Source organism: Eublepharis macularius, chromosome 1 (genome assembly GCF_028583425.1).
Source record: "Eublepharis macularius isolate TG4126 chromosome 1, MPM_Emac_v1.0, whole genome shotgun sequence".
Taxonomy (NCBI): domain Eukaryota; kingdom Metazoa; phylum Chordata; class Lepidosauria; order Squamata; family Eublepharidae; genus Eublepharis; species Eublepharis macularius.
Genome location: NC_072790.1, coordinates 129232279 through 129247086, shown reverse-complemented (window position 1 = coordinate 129247086; position 14808 = coordinate 129232279). Strand labels below are relative to the sequence as shown.

At 42.0% G+C, this 14808-nt stretch overlaps 1 protein-coding gene across 1 annotated transcript in view; it reads right to left on the bottom strand.

Moving 5' to 3' along the window:
* Positions 1 to 14691: 14691 nt before the first annotated feature.
* Positions 14692 to 14808, bottom strand: part of MTHFD1L (methylenetetrahydrofolate dehydrogenase (NADP+ dependent) 1 like) — a 253352-nt gene continuing 253235 nt past the window's right edge. Inside the window, exon 28 of the mRNA XM_054988191.1 lies at positions 14692 to 14751. The gene's annotated coding sequence lies outside the window, so the exon portion shown is untranslated. The remainder of the gene's footprint in view (positions 14752 to 14808) is intronic.

Genomic DNA, 14808 nt, shown 5'->3' with positions numbered 1-14808 from the left:
TCTTTGGTCATTTCCACATGTCCTAACTTCATGCAATATTCACGGAATGAGAGCATCTTCATGACACAATTTCTGATGTCGTGCTACAATCTCGTTTTTGTGGTGCAATGACATCAGAAATCATGCCATGAAGATGCTCTCATTCCATGAGTGTTGTGCGACGTTAGGACATGTAGAAACAACCTTATTTTCAGAACACTATCAATGCAATCCTAAACAGAGTTACTCCAGTCTAAGCTCATTGATTTCTTTTTTTAAAAAAAAATTTTTTATTGGTGAGTATACTTTTCAAATTCAATACATACATTCCCTCAATATCTAATTAACCCTATCCCCCACCCTTTTCCTCCCCCCTCTCTATCGACTTCCAACAGCTTTCCAACCCTTAACCCCTCTTATTACTTAATAAATCCCTTACTCTAAGCACATTCTAATTCCCCCCCCCCCCGGTATTCTATCATATATATCAAATATCCTATCAATATAATATACTTCTATCAATTATGCTATCAAATATTCTATCAGTATAATATACATCTATCAGTTATACTATCAATATAGTATAGATCTTATACCCCTCAATATAGCAGACCAGTATAATATAGTATAATATATAACAGCAGTCTTAGTTTAAACATATTCTATTTCTTTTAAACCTATATTCTATCAAATATACTATCGTCATTATAATATGTATTAAAACCCCTACTGTGTGCCCTGCCACCAATGTGGCACAGCATACAACACCGTACTACACATTCATTATATAATATACAATCTGATCCACTAACTAAGCTCATTGATTTCAATGGGCTTAGACTAGAGTACCTCTGTTTAGAATTGCGCTGTATGTATCTAAAAACTGGAATTTCCTGTATAATCTGTATCACAAAATGCCTTTCCCCCACTCTAGTATATTGCCTTGACCTGGATAGACCAGGATAGCCCAGTTTCCTCAGATCTTAGAAGCTATGTAGGGTCAATCCTGGTTACTGCTGCTATAGCACAGGGGTTAAGTGGTTCGGCTGCGAATCAAGCACTCTACTGGTTCAAATCCCACTACTGCCATGAGCTCAGTAGGTGGCCTTGGGTAAGCCACTCCTCTCAGCCCCCAGCTCTCCACTAACTTGTTCACCACTCTAGGTGAGGCACTAATCTGTCTAGAAGAGAGGTATATTATTGTTGTTGTTGTTGTTGTTGTTGTTGTTGTTGTTGTTGTTGTTATTGTTATTGTTATTTAGCGCTTGGATGGGAGACTACCAAGGAAGTCTCGGGTTGCTATGCAGAGACAGGAACATAATAAAAATCCAATAGTTTTCTGAGGTGCAACCAAACTATTTTGCTAGAATATGGTAGACAAAATATAGTAATATAGTATATGTGCTCTTTCTACTTTCTTTCTTCTCTGCTTTTTACATGGCATGTGTTTTTCCTCGTCTGGGGTCTGTTTAGGAACTATATTCCAGAGGTAACTGTTACATCGTGGCAAGTGGGCTGGCAGAATGGGCAGTGCAGTCAGTGAAATTGGGATTACGACGCATGGGGCAGCTACCTTTAGAAACCTGGAAGCTTGTCGGGTGGGGAGGCCCCCTTCTTGGGGACTCCCGGTTGCTTTTCTCCACCTGCACATTTCATCTTCTCCTCCCAGTTTTCCAGCTCCTCTCCACCAGCTCCAGAGGGACTTTCCATCTGCCCCTGCGGTTGCAGCGGGAATCCTCAGTGTACAAACTGAAGAACATTCATAAGAGAACTCATGGGATCACTCCCTTTTTGAGGATATATATGCTACTCAGTGTTGTAACATCTTGCTGTGTTTAATTTATTGTGATGACACTACAGTGATTGATGGTGGTTTAGAATTTCACATTTTGTATTTAATTTTTGTACATTGTTCTCAAGTTTACGCATAAAATATTTTTGTGAACATTGTGTGAATAACTTAGTGCATTTCAGTACTGCTCATCTGTGTTCTCTGGCGAGTTTGGGTTGGTGAGCATTTTGATAGCCTTACTTGGTTTCACCTTTAGAAACTCAGCTAGCCAGATTCCTCTTGCGGTACCGAGTAACTCCCCACACCACAACTGGGGTCTCCCCTGCAGAGTTTATGTTTGGTTGGTACCTCCGCTCACATTTAGATTTTTTGCAGCCGACACTAGGTACTAAAGTGCATCAGGGCCAAGCAGCTATGCATCATGGACGGCCCCCTCAACCTCTTCCCTGTGCTTTTCAGCTGGGGGACTATGTCTGGGTATTGGCTTTTGGGAGTGGGGGACGATGGGAGTCAGGAGTGATAAGGGGGCAAACAGGGCCAGTATCTTTTCAGGTAGAACTGTCTTCAGGACAGATAATTAAAAGATACCTGAATCAGATCTGCAGGATGTCATCACAGCATCAGGAACACCAGGGGATGGCAGTAGCAATGCAGGATGGGCCAACATTGAGGGGCGGTGGGGAGATCTCAGATGTAACAGGGGAAGGGGACAATTCCACCACTGGGGATTATCAACAATCACCAGCAGTTGCAGAAGAGCCTCAAACATCAGGAGTGACTGAGGCTCAGCCCCTCCAAGGTGACAGAGGTCAAGAACTGCCACAGATGAACTCTGAGATGACTGGCCTCAAGAGGTCCAGGAGATTACGAAGAAAACCAGATAGATTAACGTTCTAGATTGAGTCTTAAAGGAAGAGGGGTGTTATATCGTGGCAAGTTGTGAATTTGGTGATGTTCCCTTATTGAACTGTTTAGTATTTTCCCCCTGATCCCTTTAGGCCGAAAAGCCTGTGTAATAGTTTAGTTTCATTTTCCCTTCATATTGGGGGCTGTTTGTTCTCTACCAAGAAGAGGCTAGGAAAGGCCCTGCTTTTGTTAAATAAAACTTTCAAACCTTTAGACATGGTGTGCTGATGGAATTATTACAGTAACTTTCAATGCTAATGGGTCTTAGGTGCAAAACTCTTCCTCTTTCCTGCAGAAAGAGCCAGTATAGCGTAGCGAGTAGAGATGGGGTTGTGAATCAGAAAGTCCCACATCAAATCTCACGTCTGTCTTGAATTTACAAGGTAGCCTTCCAATCCACACATTACAGAGTACACAGGCGGAGTCTGGGGTCCCTATCCTATGTAACAGATGTGAGTTGTTCTCAATTCCGGTGTGTGCATTTAAGTCCATCAATCTCGATGAGCCACACATCATGCAAAGATACGGCTGAACTGGCAAAAGTGCAGTAATTTGGTATCTGGATCCATGATTAGATCACTCACATTACTAGTTCTCAAACTAAAGTGGTAACAAAACTACCAAGGATGGCAAAAAAAAAAATCAAAAGCAGTGAGTGAATTAGAGCTCACTGTGGCTGTGGCCAATACCTCCTTAATCCAGACGTGGCATTTATATCTGTTCAGGGAAATATAGGGACAAAATCAAATCCACATATTTCTCTGGAGAACTCACCTGGGCCGGCATTTGCGGGCCCACGCGGCCGAGGGAAGAAAGCAGGAGTGGTTCTTCGCCGGCCCTGCAAAGACATGCGTCCCAGCGTTATGCTGGGAGGCGCGGTTTGAATTTGCCCAGCCAGCCAATTAAGAGAGCCAGCTGGGAGCTTATAGGGTGGGAACCATTGCCTGACCTGAGTGAGCATATTTTCACTCAGATCCTCCCACCATCTGTAAAAGGCAGGGCCGGCCGAGGCTTCTTCAGTCAGCTCCGGAACAGTGATCCCCACCCACCCTCCGCATGAATTAAGGCTTGAATTTTATGTTGCAAGTTGTATCAATTAGTATGGTCATTAAAAAAGATATGATTGTTGCACAGCAGTGTGTAAGTGCACAGGTTCATGGTGGGTTTGATGTATTTTTTGTATTTACACAATACTTTGATCAATGATTTGTCACAACTTTAGGTGGGCGGTTTGGGCGTTGGGCACCGAGGGGGGGGGGAACAGGGCCTGCGTGCACTGTTTCCCCATAGATGGGGATCCCCATAAGGGGTCTTGGACCAGGCTTGGCAGTGGGAAGACCAGCTCGGGGGGCTGCCAGAGCAAGCCTGCATCCAGGTGACGGGGGAACCACACAGAGGCTACCATCCAGTGTGGCTCCCTCAGCCGTCATCCCGTGGTTTCCCATCTCAGCAGGCGGGCTGAAAGGGCAAGGAGTCATCTGCTGGCAGGCGGGTCAGCTGATGTTGGGATCCGTGCCCTACGCTGCCAGGGCTCCATTTTGTAATCAAGAAAGTTGTGGCCTGTTTTTTCCAAAGAAGCATCAGCATGGTTTTTCCTGCTGGTTGAACCCGGCCATATCAAGCTAGCCACGCAATCAAATCCACATATTTCTCAGGATTGTACCACATTACTGTTCACTATATACGTATGAGTATTGGAATAATTTCTTTTAAAAAGCTTTAAAACACATGTTTAGAAAATGGAAAGTTATTTCCAGTTTATTTATTTTAACTTGGTATGTTACTTATTAATGGTGTTTTGACAAACATATTCTGCAACTTGAATTGACCAGATTGTCTAGTATGCCAATGTTCTACATTCAATGGCACCGAAAAATTGTGGAGGCTTCTGAGTCAGCCATGTGCAATTTTGACTACACTTCACTTTACCTGGAATCAAGTGAGTAAGTTTGCAGGAAAACCTTGTCTTTCAAGCCAGTGTCTTTTCAGGTCCAAACATTTTTTTGAAAGATCTTGTATATAATATTTAGTCTCCAATGATTCCATGTTCAAATTAGACCTGGCATTCTAAACCTCATCAGAGAGGTCTCATCATGGACAATATACTACTGGTGAAGAGTAAAAAAAAAACCCAGGGGATGCTACTCTAAAGCCCATGTCAAATTTGCTGTAGTGTGGATTTGCACTATTACTGCCAATGTGTGAGGCATGCAAGAGATGCAATGTAAATCCATGTAAGGGTATAAAAAGTAAAGGAAGTCCCCTGTGCAAGCACTGAGCCATTACTGACCCATGGGGGGGGGGACGTCATATCATGACGTTTTCTTGGCAGACTTTTGTTATGGGGTGGTTTGCCATTGCCTTCCCCAGTCATCTACTCTTTACCCCCAGGAACCTGGGTACTCATTTTACCAACCTCAGAAGGATGGAAGGCTAAGTCAACCTTGAGCCGGCTACCTGAACCCGGCTTCCGCTGAAACCCCAGGATCAAACTCAGGTCGTGAGCAGAGCTTGGGCTGCAGTACTGCAGCTTACCACTCTGTGCCACAAGACTCCTTTCATGTAAAGGTATGCAAACCTACAATGTTCTAAGATTGGAAAGATGAGGAAGATTTGTTTAAAATACACATTTAATTTGCTTGCAGATGTCTCCTTTTTGGGTCTGTCACATTATTGGCAGTTCTGTGGCACTTTATGGGCATGCATGACATGAAGCTATACTGTCAACAAGTAGCTGTACAGAAACTCTTCAAAATGTTTCATCCTTGGGTGTTGCTATCTCATCAGAAATCCTCTTGATGCCATAGGGAGTTTCAGGAGGGCAGCCATGTTAATCTGCAGTAGAACAGCAAGATTTGAGTTCAGTAGGACCTTCAAGACCAACAAGATTTTCAGGGTATCTGACAAAGGGAGTTTTGACTGTGGAAAGCTTATAACCTGAAAATCAGATTGTGCTACTGGACCTGAATCTTGCTGTTCTCCTTAGAGAGGACTCTCTGAAAACTTTGCAGCAAGATGACCTTTGCTGCTTTGCTCTTGTAAACTTTGTGTAGGCTTTATATGAGGTGGGTGCAGTTCCATTTTCTACTGCAGAATAGCAGGAGTGGGCTTTTGCTTCTGCTGTCATTGGTCAACAGGATTTTACTGCTGTAGGTAATGATCTGATAGTTGTGTGGACTGACAAAGGTAAATTTGCAATGGACTTATTTTCACATTGCTCACTACACTGCAAGTCTGTACAAACATAATTTCAGATTGCTGAGATTGTTAATGCTGGGAGAGGCCTGCAGAGTCATAGCATCTTTGAAGAATAAAGAAATTCCTTATAATTTTGAACACAGGCTATATATGCTAGTAAGGACATTTTAAGAAATCAACATATTCTTCTGGTTAAGCAGCAAAACTAGATCATTTGTTGAAAATGTATAAAGCAAAGCACTTCCTCTCTCTCCTTATTTCAATTAGGGCCTTTCAAGATAAGTTAAGGGGCAGCTGGGGAGGACAGATTTCCTACACAATGGGAGGTGGACAGTTCTGCTGGCTGTGCTATGCTGTGGGGGCTGGGGTTATTGATTTAAAAAGGGAGGCATGCTGGTGCTGGACTGCACATGCCTAGTGAACTGCTGGAAGGGAGAGCCTAGCTGGTTTTGCCAAGTTTTTCTTTGTGTGTTGCAACTGTATTCCAGCAAATGCTCAAATAAGTTAAAAAGAAGCACACATACCCTCCACACTCTCACAAACACACCTCCCACCATAGGTGTAAACTACGGGGGGGCTGAGGGGCTCGAGCCCCCCTTGGATTTGGCCGGGGGGGCTGAGCCCCCCCCCGGGCAGCCAGTAAACTACATGGGGGCTAAGGGGCTCAAGCCCCCTCAGATCTCACATGAAGGTCTCAGTTACAATAGCCGATGAAGCATAGGATTGTCCCCCCCTTCCTGTTATATCATATTGTAATTTCTATGATTCTTTGGGGCTTTGTTCATGTTTTTTGCTTGTATGTATTAGTGTGTTTATTAAGAATTTATAATTTTTAAAGGTATTGCAGCTTGTATAAACAATTTACAAATAAATGTTACAGAAGAATTAAGAGACTCTGATAGAAGATATTTGATTTTGAAAATCAGGCTCCTGGAAGGCAAGATTTGCACCAAACAATGCAAGAGAAAGTTTTTATGAAAATGTTTTCCAATCCATTTTCAGTTTTCAGGAAGATAATGATTTTCAGAGACATGAATGGGGTAATGGATCTAATAAAAAGATAGGGGGGGGGGACAAAGAAGGCAAACTTCCCCAAAATGTGCTCTCTCCCCTCCTATCAAGAAACTATTTTTGAAGTAATATCTTAAATAGTATATGATGGCTTCAGTGGGTTAAATGTCTAAAAGATGTTTGATCCTACAAAGGGAACACAAAGCTTACAAACTATCAACCAAGCTTGTGTCTCTTTTACATTGTGGGCGACTGAAGCGGTTTACATAAATAAAAGAAAGGACCAGAGAGCATCTGAGATTTTGACAGCCATAAATCCAGAGAGCATTTACCTCAGAAGTCTCTCCCCTCTCTTCACTTCCACCCCCCCCCGCATCTTCTCCAAAATGTGTTTAATTATACGGAAATGTTACAATTGGAAGATGCTTGTAGGATCAAAAATCTGAATATTGGAGACTATACTTTCTTTTCTGACATACACCAAACACATTCAAGGATTGATATGTGCTGGATATAAAAAACATGAGTTATTTATATGGTTTGTTATATTATGTTTACTCTTTTTCTTTTGACATAATTATAATTGTGCTATTGTTTTTTTCTGTTCTGCTTATATTTATAAAAATAAATTTTATATAAAAAAGAATTTATAAACTGCCTTAAAATACCTTTGACTATGACACACTAATTAGCTTAGTCCTTAACGCTGGCTGGCTCCACCCATTTTCAATGTAGCAACAGTCAGATTACAAGACCTCTGTTGGATATAAGTGCAATATAAATGCATGGCTACAATTTACATTCAGGGAATGTTAGAAGATTCCACTTCTAATGCTGTCCCATTCCTCAGGTTTCAGAGGGGGAGAAACCAGAGGGTTAGAAAGATAGACAGGTCAGAGCATCTGTTTACTGTTTATTCCTTTACTGCCCTTTGATGTGGAAATTACTACTCAGGAGCATAGATGGGCATGAACCTAAATACGACCCAAAAAAACCCACGAACCAGGCTGGTTCGGGGTTCGCGAACCAGGGTTCATGGAAGCTGCTTTCCACAGAACTTCCACCAACTGTATGCTGGTTCGTTAGGTTGTATTTACAGGGGCAGTTTAAATGGCCATTTCTCCAGTTAAATGGCCATTTAAGTTGCCCCTTTAAGGGCCCTGCTGCAGCAGGTCCCCCCACCCCGGCCGCCTGCCAGCTGATAGTTTAAAGGGACCTGCCTGGCAGGGCCCTTTAAACTGACCAGACCCCAGCAGCCTTCTTGCCCTTCAAGAGGCTGAAAATGGCCTTCCTGCCCTTCAAATGGCTGCCGTGGCAGCCATTTGAGGGGCAGGAAGTCCGTTTTCAGCCTCTTCCATTGCCCTGCAGGCCCCCAGGGAGGGGGAGGAGGCCAAAAACGCCCTTCCTGCCCCTCCTGGGAGGAGAGGAAGGATGCTGCACTGCAGGATAAGGTAACTGTGGGGCTGGGCTGGGGCTGGGGGGTAGGGGGGCTGGGGTTTGGGCAGTTTAAAGGGCCCTGCCAGGCAGGTCTCTTTAAATAATCAGCTGGCAGGCTGCAGGGGGGGATCCCCCCTGCCGCCTGCCAGCTGATCGTTTAAAGGGACCTGCCGCTTGCAAGGCAGGAAAGAGCCCTTTAAACTGCTAAATACCCCTTTCCCTGCCGCTGTTAAGGCCAGAAAGGGGCATTTAAACCCCACGAACCACGAACTGGTTTGTAACTGGTCCAGTTCCGTGGTTTGTGAAACCCACGAATCACGAACCTCCTGGTTTTTTTTTTTTTGTTCCATGTCCATGTCTACTCATGAGGACTTCCTCCTCAGAACAGATCTGTAGGTAGGAAGCTCTCTTCACTTTCCTATCAAAGTATGGAGTTTCTATAATAAAGAACTCTGACTTCTTTTTTAAAACTAAATTTTTCCTAAAACTACTTCCCTTTTAAAACTTATACACTCACACCAGCCAGCACGTTTTCTCTGCAGTCAATGCTACTCTGTTAAGGACCAGTTCCTATTCCTTTTAACAGGGAAAAAAGTGAGTATCTATTTTACTTTCCAGTAACCTTATCATTACATTGTATTTTGGAAATAGAACACTGGGAAAGGGTAGGCCTTATGTTTCCTTGTTGAAATAGCTTTGTTTGTTTGTTTGTTTGTTTGTGGCTTTTTTTTTTTGCTGGGTGTGGGAGAACAGTTAGTTTTTTTATGGTAATGTATGTGGGGGGCTGCTTCAGCCACTCCTAAACTTTCAAATTCCATTCCATGTTTAAATGGAGAGGTGGTAACTATTGCAGAAAAGGACAATTCCTAAAAATGAGTGCTGTCTCTCTGAAGCAATGAGAAGCCCTATCTGCATGAACAAGATTGGAAGAGGGTGTGTGTACAGATCAGAGGCCTTTTAAAAATTTCCTTTTGCCCTGTGTCCAGGCTGTGATTTGGTTAATAATGTCTTTTAAGGTGGACTTTAAGCAGTGTGCTAAGAAAGCAAGGTATGTAAAATCCTAGGTAGTATAACTGCAAGTTTTCTTTGGGGTCATGACTAGCACTGTTCTGAATTGCCTCAAAATGTGCTTGTACTCACTTATAGGATATGAGTTTGAAGTGAGAAGATGGGAGTTTGCTACTACTTTGCACTCTGTATACTGCTCAGAAATCGAGTGCACAGCAACTGTTTTGTATTCTGCCCTGGTTCAGACTTCAACCATGCATTTACCAAACGAAGGCATCTGCAATGCCATAATTTAGTAAATTTCAGTACTAAGTCACCCTTATCAATAAGGCACAATCAAGACTCCTGTAAATGAACATCCAGGAAAACTTTAAAAATGTTCCCTTACAGGCTTTTCTGTGTTGCCTTTCTTAGTGTCAAATTTGTGACCATTAGTTTGTCTTATACACATGGTATGTATAATTATAGATCATAAAGTGACTATCCTAAAAGTGAATTTCAAAAACAGGACAAAGCAAGAGATCGCTGGGATAGCACTATAACCACTGACCAACTCCCACATTTTCCTAGGTTTGGCCCAGCTCAGGGGCATTGTTAGGGGGGTCCCCATGGGTGCCTGGGTCCCCCTAAATTTGTGCAGAGCCCCTCCCTAAATCTCCCATGGCCCTGCCTCCATAGATGGTGGCAATGGACGCCCCTCCCTGTGATGTCATTGGCTCCTCCCTGTGATGTCACTGGCATAGCAATACCTCTGGCCAGGCCCCAGCCCCCCCCCAGGAAATTGGAAAGTCTACGCCCCTGCCTCCCACAATCACCACCACCACCACCACCACCAAATGATCTTTTGTCTTTAATAACAAAATAACATTGTTTGCCATTAAATGATGTCATGGTGATTGGTGAATGAATCCGCATGGCAAATAACACTTCAAAAAGGTGCCAGACTGGGAAGTGGAATAAGCAGTTGGAATAAGCTGCAGTTTGCCTATAACACAGGTAAGCCCATGCAATAATACCAGTCTGGAAAGGAACTAAGAGGGTAAAGACCAGACACTCACAACACAACTGGTATGCCACAAACTGGAACATAAACTATATATATATGTGGAGCAAGAGATACATGAGCATTTAGAAATGAAAAGCTAAAAAAAATCCTGTCCCTACATACTGTTGGTTTTAGCAGAGCATTGCATATTCTTTATGAGATATTTGAGGCTTAAATTCACAATGTAGTACAATATTACAGAAGAAGAAAAGCTTCATTCGATTGTTTTTTAGCCACAAGATCTGAAAAGTGGTTTTTATTTCAGAGCTTGTGGCTAAAAGATTGTCAGGGCTCTTGATGCTTTCCCTCAGCTTACAGCTGGTTGTAAACTAAGATGGCTTCTGGGGTTATTTCACAGGGCTTCTGGCTCCAAAGCAGTCATTTAACAAGAAGACCATGAGGGACAAATGCAGGCATGTCTGGGAGGCAATTCTCCCAATTTGAGCTGGAATTCTTCAACAGGAGTCTTCTCCCTCACTTAGTTTCCCAATTTGCATTGATATCTAATCCTCTAGAAGAAAAAGAATGGGTCTGACTACACTGCACAAGAACCCAGAAACTGTATTTGAATGACAATCCTATCAAATCTGACATCTCCATCAGAACAATCCTGTACTTAAGCAAGAATATATTTGTTATACAAAGAATAGCATGATTTAGATTCACAAAACATTTGGCTTTATAAACAGCTTTGTTCCCTGCTTAAGAAAACATGAATGTCTTCCACAATTGCTACCAGATGGAAGAGATGGTATAGAATATTGCCCAGATGTTGCAGAGAAGTCCAAAAAACATTTAAAAACAAAGTTTAGCCCGGAACAAGGTAAATAGATAAGGGTAAAGTGATACATATTGGGGCAAAAGATCCTGATTTTAAATAGCAAGATTCAGATCCAGTAGCATTTTAAAAACCAACCAGATTTCCAAGGAATAAGCCTCCAAGAGTCAAAGTCGCTTCATTACTTTGACTCTTGGAAATGTTGTTGGTCTTTAAGATACTTCTGAACTCAAATCTTGCTCTTCTACTGCAGACCAACATGGTCACTCACATGAAACTGATTTTAAATATTCACCAAGGAAGTCTGAACTGTTTTTGACTAACCAAGATAGTGATCTTCCTGAGTTTGATAATGTCAACTCTGTGTGTGGCTGTGTTGAAAAGGGCAAATTCAGTGTTAAGGATATCAAGAATAGGATTGAAAACAACATGACTGGTATATTAACACCTTTATGGTGCAGCTGCATTTTGAATACTGCATACAGTTTTGATCATCATATCTCAGAAAAGATATTGTGGCACTGGAAAAGGTATAGAAAAAGGCAGCTAAAATCATCAGGTATTTGGAGCATGTTTCGCCACAAGGAAAGGGAAAAGTGTTTTTCCTTTTAGATAAAAGAAACTGAAAGGGACATGATAGAAGTTTATAAAATTATGCATGGGCTGGAGAACATGAATAGAAATAACTTTTTCTCTCTTGCCTATAAAATTAGAGCTTGTGGGTCCCCAGTGAAATTGATGTCAGTAAATTCAGGAACCTCTGCCACAGGATATGATGGCCAACAGTTTAGCTGTCTTTAAAGGGAGATCAGAGAAATTATTTAGAGACACTGAATACCAGTAGGGGGAGGGGGGAAACCTTGCTTGTAAGCCTTCTGGGGCATGTGGTAAACTACACTCTGTGAAACAGGATGCTGGATTAGATGGACCATTGGACTGATCCAGCAAAGCTGTTCATAAGTTCTTACAAATAAATGTGTAGAGATAACAGATTTGGTAAGCCCTCCCGCAGACAATACTTACAATCAATGGCTTGGACTGGAATAACTGCTTAAGACTGCACTGCATGTTATGTGGAGACTTTTATATTATAGACATTCTGATACTTTGAGCAAGAGCACCCCTCTCTTCCTCTCTATCCTTCCACTTCCAATTGTTGGTGCTTTATGAAAGGAATTCAGCTTCTAGCCATTAATTATGTTGCTTACCATGTAGAAACCATCAACCTCCCACAAACTTTTAACTTTAAGAGTTAAACTTTCTAATTCTTTACTCTTTTTTATTTATTCAATCTGTGCTATAAAATGTTACTCAACAGAAATGGAAATGTATAATGTACACTTTTCATCAATTGTTCATTTATTATATAGCACAATCAGTGTACATGGTGTCTTATGGAGTAACATAAAAGAAAGATGGGCTATGTCCCAAGAAGTTGCAATGTACATTTAGGCAATGGAAGATAATAGTCTAAGGGGAAGAATAAAAGTTACTGATGATATAGCAGCAAAAAGAGGGGAACAATCAAATTGCAATTATCTTTTCAGCGGGGAGGGGGAGCCCATTAAGGGGTTAACTGAGAGCCAGTTTGGTGTAGTGGTTAAGAGTGCTAGATTCTAATCTGGAGAACTAGGTTTGATTCCTCACTCCTCCACTTGAAGCCAGCTGGGTGTCCTTTCTCACAGCTCTCTCAGCCCTACCCACCTCACAGGGTGTTTTGTTGTGGGGATAATAATGACATACTTTGTAAACCACTCTGAGTGGGTGTTAAGTCATCCTGAAGGGCAACATATAAATCGAATATTATCATCATCATCATTATTAATGCAAAAGTTTAACATAAAAGGGCTTAAAATTAAAAAACAGAGAAGGAAGAAACAAGGGCTAAAGGTAGGCACATGCAAACTAGAGGTATGGTCAGGCACAGGACTTCAGTGTAAGCTAGCCATTTATACAAGCAACGATCTGGAATACCAGGAACAGAGGCTGTAAATTTCAAAAGCAAAGCCAGGACTGGAGCTGTTTGGCTGTAGTAGCATTTTATTGTACATTTATGAAGTCAAAAAAGTGAAAGTCAGCTATGGCAGAAAGGCCTTCAAGAAAACTGGAAAATGATCCCAATGGATGCCTCCATACTTTAACAGGACCTAGGCTAAACAGAGAAATCAACAGTTGCAGGCAGTTGCAGTTTGCTGCTTGGAGCAAAATTATTTAAATTCTTTTGACTGGTCTATTGCTGTAATTACCTCCTCTGGATGGAATCAGCTCCTCTCATCACCTGTGCATGGCATGTAACAGTCCTGACTGAAGTATTTTGGAGAAAGCAGTCATTAGATGACTACTAAGATATGCTCGCACTGTGAAGCACCACGATGAAAAATGAGGCTATTTCCTCTTAGTTGTAAATTCCTGATTAGAAATGTGATCTTCTTAGCATCTTCTCATGAGAGAGGTTCCCTCAATTTCCTGTGGTGCTGCTCTTCATTTTTTGTAGGGTTGTTGTGACTCAGTTGAACTCAATTTCTAAATTAAGAAGTGCATGGGCTGAGCCTTCCATACAAGCCTTCCCTTTCTGTCCTAACAGTGTTAAGGCTGGCTGTAGTGACCTAGCTCCACTTCATAAATTACGAGTGACAGCCTTTACATGATAGCAGATAGGAGCTCTTTCCCTCTACCAAGTACTGCAAAAATGTGTCAGATGGGGCTATGGTTGCCAACCACTGGGAAAGGGAAAAAGTATTTTTAATAGAGCCCTTATGTGTGGAAATGGGTAGATGAAGCATTTCATGGCATGGAGGTAAATAACATCACCCAGTAAATAACATCCCATTAAAACTCTTAAAAGGATAGGATGGCTTTTTTCTCCAGTCAGCTGGCAACCCCAGCTGAGCCTTCCATGCCAGTCATATGGAAGCTTCCTTTAATCAATTTCTCTATCTCACAAAGAGGAGAGGATTGATGTAAATGGAGCTCCCACACCCCAGTTTACACATCCTTTGAAGTGTTTGGTGAAGGAGAAGGTCATTGCAAATCAAAGTTTGCTGTGCCCTCAGGCTACAGAGGGAAGCTGAAAATACCTCCTGCTAAACTATCAGATGAAACAATTTATTTCTGTTCACTATTTCAAGAAAGTAATTACTTTACTTTTTAAAGTATTTGTTCTTGGATAAATGTAGAAAGCCTGATAGGATAGATGTAGATAAAGTATCTATGTGTAATGGTTATATTGTCAGATTAGGATCTGGGAGACCCAGGTTCGAATTCCTGCTCTGTCTTGCAAGCTTGCTAGGTGACCATGGGCCAGTTGCACCCTCTCAGCCTAAACTACTTCATGGGGTTGTTTTGAGGACAAAATGAAAGAGAGGAGAAAAATGTAAGCCACTTTGGGCCCTCATTAGAAAGAAAGGCAGGGTACAAATTAAATAAATAAATATTTGTGTGTGTTTTGTGGTTTTGGTCCACTGGGGCATCTCATTCACACATGCAAGTTACCACTTGATGCTGTGATCATCAGAAAATGACAAATACAAATGTAGGAGCCAGCCTTATGCTGCCAGTGTAACTGCAGGCTACAACCTTTTGTGCTTGTTTCAGATCCTGTTGGAGAGAAAGAGAAAGGGTGAAATGAAGTGACGCAAGTCCTGCAGGTTTCCC